This window comes from Pagrus major, chromosome 3 (assembly GCF_040436345.1).
Source record: "Pagrus major chromosome 3, Pma_NU_1.0".
Lineage (NCBI taxonomy): Eukaryota > Metazoa > Chordata > Actinopteri > Spariformes > Sparidae > Pagrus > Pagrus major.
The window spans coordinates 11,406,520-11,412,329 of record NC_133217.1 but is presented as its reverse complement, the minus strand read 5'-3'; the positions used below and the strand labels follow the sequence as shown (position 1 = coordinate 11,412,329).

General features: G+C 39.9%; 1 long non-coding RNA gene across 1 annotated transcript; it reads left to right on the top strand.

Moving 5' to 3' along the window:
- Window positions 1–895: 895 nt before the first annotated feature.
- LOC140993728 (uncharacterized) lies at window positions 896–3,235 on the top strand. Its single transcript, XR_012178680.1, has 3 exons — window positions 896–1,017; window positions 1,516–1,609; window positions 3,023–3,235. It is a non-coding gene; the product is annotated as an uncharacterized lncRNA (long non-coding RNA).
- Window positions 3,236–5,810: the final 2,575 nt, after the last annotated feature.

The window sequence follows — 5,810 nt, the reverse complement described above, 5'->3', positions numbered from 1 at the left end:
TTGTAAGCGTTGCGCCACCCTTTGCCTGCCGAACTGTTATTGAAAACCATCTATGCTGACAACAGATGCTTTAGCCCAAGCTCTGCATGAGGGTCTTTTTTTTTTCTTCAAGTTCACATCAAACCAAATTAATCTAGAAGTCTTTTTTGCTTTTCGCATCGTTGCCACACTGTTAGAGTTTGACAATAAAATGATGAAAACTATGGTTTGGAGCCAGTCCCAGAAAGTTCAATTATGTAAGAAAAGTCACTTCCACACAATAAACCTCAAGACACAACATTGCATTGACTACATAAATCTGCATATTAAGGCCCACTTTGCTTTTGATAAAATGTGTGTGTGTGTGTGGACACGCAAATAACAAAATTCTTATTACTAAATCATGTTATGGACAGTGCCCCACAACCATGTGGTGCAGATTACATGATGTCATGCACATCCAACATTTCATTGTCACACCTACAGTGTGACAACCCAGTAAAATGTATTGGTGATACCAGTTAGGCTACTTATTTTTCATAATTATTTCAAAATGTAATAAAGACAAGACTGACGTGTTCACACTGAAGAGTCACTTTGTTTCTGCATTACAGCGGGCAGGTAAGGAACCTCTGGGTTATTTTGTATTTTGAGCTTTCAAACTCAATATAACTCAATATAACAAAGGATTTACATCCTAGCAGATGATATATTGATTCCTAACAGGTAAGACTAAGCCTACTGTCATGCCATCTTTCATAACATATGCATTTTATCAAGCTTGCTGTAGTTGTGACTGTTTCTGTGTTGTCTCACCTTGCCTTGCCGTAAAGCAAGGTTACTGCTGCGCTCTCCTGCGCAGTTAGCGCAACCTCTATCCGCTTGAACAGCTTCAGCCTCCCGCAAGTCCTGCGTTAGAGCCATTCATTACCCGACAGCAGCACAGCGACAGCACAGCTAACATGTCAGACAAGAAACAGACCGTGGACCTGGGCTTACTGGAGGAGGATGATGAGTTTGAAGAATTCCCAGCCGAAGGTAAATAATACAGATAATACTTGCTCTTGTTTGTACTTTTACTGCGCATTGGTAACTGAACTGCTCCGGCTTTTTCTGTGCTAGGCCCTGCTACAGTGACTCAGCTAGCCTAGCCTTATTAGCGTTAGCATCAGCTAGCGAACTTACCGTCAACACCACAGCTAGCTCATTTATACAAGCTAACTTAAACTCTTAAGTTGAAGTCGAAGTCGAAGTCGAAGCTATCTGTCTTCTTCTAGTGTCACAGCCATTGTGCTTTTATTGTTTTGCATTTACTTCTCAGGTGTTATGCTAGCCTGTACACGTTAGCTTCTTTGCTAACGTTTGCTTGCTAGCTAGATAATATAAACTCATGCTTACACGCTTTCTGTGTGTTCAGGTAAACAGAAAGCTATAGTGAAGTCAAGCTGCGTGTGACAGTTTCAGACAAACCTGCTGCTGGAGGATATATCTACTTTGTTTTCTAATATTGTTGTTATCCTAATGTTTTATGTTTAGATTGGACGGGGCTGGATGAGGATGAAGATGCTCATGTCTGGGAAGACAACTGGGATGATGACAATGTAGAGGATGATTTCTCAAATCAACTGAGGTAACATAATCTGGACATTTAGCAAAATTCACAGCGTGTAGCTACACCACACTCTTTGCATGCTGTCAGCGTATCAAGCACAGCAGGTCAAGTTGAGTGCTGGGCACAGTTGAGTCATATCTGCTGTGACTTGAACGGGGCACTGACTTGTTGAAGTCAGTCTCAATGTGTAGTTCACCACAACACAGTTGCAGGTCGAAACCACGTACATGAGACACACAGCTCTTTGATTCATTATTTTACTCAAACTAACTGACCCAACAACACCCAGCATGTGTCCACAGATAAGTACATCAATAAGTTAGTTATAATATATTGATCCTTGAAATATTTCCAGATTTTACTGTACAATTAGCTACTTTTGATTCATGTGTTAACTATCATTGTTAACAATTATTTGGTTGACTTGGCTGTACTGTGAAGTATTACTGTAAAACCAAAGGGTGATGTATTTGAAAATGATTGTTCTGTGATATCTTATTTAAATGTGCACAATCGAGAAATTAGAAACACGAATGAGCAAACAAAATAGCCACATAAACACTGAAACAAATGCTCGTGATAAGACAGAGTTAAACATTGGTGACAGGACCAGGTAAAAGTGATATATCTTTTTCAACTTGCCACCAGATAGATATTTGAAAAAAATAATTTCCTCATAAATTCTTGCAGGACATTTCAAATAAAACTGGAAACTGAAAATCCAGTAGATAGCTTATGGTCTTTTTAATATTGAAAGGGTTTTCTCCAATAGAGAAGATACTATTAGAAGAGTCTTCTCTAATGTATAGCTTGAATTGTTGGAAGCTAGTAAGCTACTTATACAAATATAAAACCTTTTATTTCATATTATGCAGCCAGTGTGCAGCTCTTCTTCAACAGCTTGGGCTTGTTAATTGCTGCTGTATGTTCACTTCAGTTATTGTGCCAAAAACACCTTGAAAACAAAAAAATAGGGAAGACAACTTCTTTAACTATCTTGAGTTTAACAGTGTTACTCTTTTAGTAGAGTTATGCATTACACATCAAATTAATCTATAAGAGTTGTCATGCATTCAAGGCCTACACTTATACTTATTGAATAATCAATAACTGTTGGTAGATAAGTGGCTGCTCTGTTTTTATTTGAGTACACTTTGGACAGTAATATGCTATTGTTTTATTTAGGACAATTATGATAGCCGTGCTATTAAGCTGTTCCTTAAAGTTATCATTATAGTTAAAGGGCACAGCTGCCATATATGTAATCATCAAATCCATAGCTGCACGCATTATGCAATATTTATATATTTTCTCACTCCCATCTCTTAATGGTTCTCACAATCAATAGCCAAGGGTACTTATGCCTCAACCACCCACCTGTAATCATCTCTCCTGACTTGATCTTTCTATTTTCCTCTTTCCTCCCCGCAGGGCCGAGCTGGAAAAACATGGTTACAAGATGGAGACATCATAACGGCTGACAGGGCCTCTTCAGTATTCGAAGACATTGGATATGGACTTTATATTTGAATATTAGTTGTTGACCACACACACCACCGGAGGAGATTCGAGGATCTTAATTTGTTTCTCTCTTTTTTTTTGTAAGAAATATTGATGGAAGTAAAGTGTTTGGAGAAAACCGTTCCTTTGAGTCCTTTTACTGACCACCTATACTGCTAATGTCTACACCATGGCATTTATATGTAATACATTTGCTGTTGTTCACACACTACATCTGAGTTTATTTCACCTTTTTGTGTGTTGAACGGCTTGGTAATATTTATTCTGATCTACAGAGTGCTCCTTGACATCTTACCTGAAGAAATTGAACTGCATTTCTTCAGTAATTATGGGAACATCAGTCACCTTCATACACCCAATTCACGCAGCGTCACCGATAGCTAAATTTAAGTAATGTTCATTACCAGAAATGTAACCCATGTCCCTCAGTTTCACCTAGTTCTTGGACTGCTCTTAGTCCTTGTTACATAAACTAAACCCATCTTGGAGGTTATTAGTTTTTGAATTGAAGATGACTCAGGGTTTGGCTAAAATATCTACAAATTACAGTCTTTGTAAGAGCTGTTGATCTCCGAGACACACCTGCCAAGTCAATCCAATCTGCTTGTAATGGACAGCTTGTTTTTGCCCTCTGACACATTGTCCATTTGTTTTAAGCTACATGTATTTTGAACGATATTGCTCGAGTTCAAATGCTCAACAGAATTTATCATAGACATTCGTGATGGCTTTGTTGCAGCCGTACTTTTTTTTGTAAGGCTCAGTTTATTGAACTGTCAAAGTGATGAGAGGGAAAAGGGAAACGTGTCCACAGGAGGAAATAGAGATGCACATAAGCAGTGTGCAGTGGAAGTACATTCAATGCAAACAAGTGTGTGTTTGCGGCACATGCTGCACACATACAGAGGCAGTTCTTCTGCACTGTGCTGTATAACAGCCCCCTTCCCTCTCAGCCCCACAGCGCAGGGCCGAGTCCCTGAAGGAGAGATTATCCACTGCCGTGTTTGTCAGAGGCAGGGAGGGGGTCTCAGCATGGGGCCTCCCAGCCTGCCTTGCCCGGGCCTGCCCCTACTGCCAGCCAGGCCCTTCTCTTCCGCTTGGCACAGCGGGGACTCCTGTACTGAACCAGAGGCCAATTTATCCCTGCCACACTCCCCCAGCAAAATGATTTCTCTCAGTGTTTTGTCGACTCTCAGTCCCAGGGTCCTAATGAGGTGAAATGGATGCCAGTAAGACCAAGGCTGCAAGAGCAGCTTTCATCCTGAAAACATCCTTCCTCTGCCTCTAGAAAGTGAAAAGTAATCTAAATGTTTACTCAAGTACTGCATTTACGTGTTGTTTTTGTATATTCCTTTTATATTACCATTCTGTGCAACTTCATTTGAGACAAAGAATGGTTTTGAATCCACTATATCGAATTAAAGTAGCTGTTAGTTCTCTGGATAACATGGATTTATTTGCACTCAAACACTCGATAAACTGCATGAAGTGTGTGACAGGAATGTTGGCTCCACATTAACCAAGGTTCATTTATCATTTTGCAACACCAGGGTTGCAACACCAGGGTTGCAAAACGAAACGTAGTTCTTTTATGCCAAATCACAGTCACAACTACAATAAAACAAACTAGTTTAAAGAGTGGAGTGGAGAATGAATCGAGGAGCCTCACAGCCTGAGCAATGAAGCTGCTCTGTAGTCAGGTGGTTCAGCAGCAGATACTTCTGTATATTTTGCCAGATGGCAGCAGGGTGAACTAACTGGCTGGAGTGGGTGTTGTCTTCTAGTGTCCTCAATGAATGTTCATACACTGACGGAAATCCCCATCTTTATCAAGTCATTTCTGCTTCCAGTCTCTACAATTTTTCCTTTTTCAAGGAAAGTTACCGCAGAAATAACCTCATAAACATGTTGAGTTTACAATGATTATCCAAAAGTCCAAACCCATCCCAGCCATAATCTGCTCACCCCGCTGCCGCCTGGCAAAAGATACAGAAGTACCACCCGACTACGATCCTGTCCTTTCATTAGGCCCCTGAAGTCTGTATAGTTTTAGTGTGTGTAGCTTAGGAAATAACAGACAAAAATAATTGATCACAGATCTTAAAACCTTTTAATGCGACAAAAGTGATTTATAACACGTAATATTTATAGACTTTTAATGAAGTGAAGTTTGAATGCAGCAGCTTTTATATAACTATTGTTCCATTATGAAAATGATAATTTCTGCCACATTTAGAATATTTTTTTCCAGCGCTCCCGTGGGTGGCCATTCCTACTAGCTTTTGTTCGCTTCCTCTTGTGGATCTGATTTACCGGCAACTATTTGCTGTTTATATTTGGAAAGAGTCAATCTGCACTTGAAAGTGTTACACTCAGATTTTGGCACTGAAGGCTGGAAGAGGTGGAAGTGGAAATCTGTTAGCTGAGGTCAAGCGTTTGAATGTTGGCAACCGAAAGCACGCTGACAAGCATCTGACAGTCTCTCGTTCTCCTCTGGGATAATACAAAATCCCTGTTTACTACCAGTTATTATCCCAATCAGCTGCATATCACAGCCCAACAGCTCTCCTGAGCCCATATTGTGATTGAAAAACAATGCTCCAGCTGCTACTGATATACATGTCAATAAAGAAAATAAATATTTTGTTGGTGAGTACTGAAGAGAATAAAGCAAGGTCACATATTCATCAAGTGAACT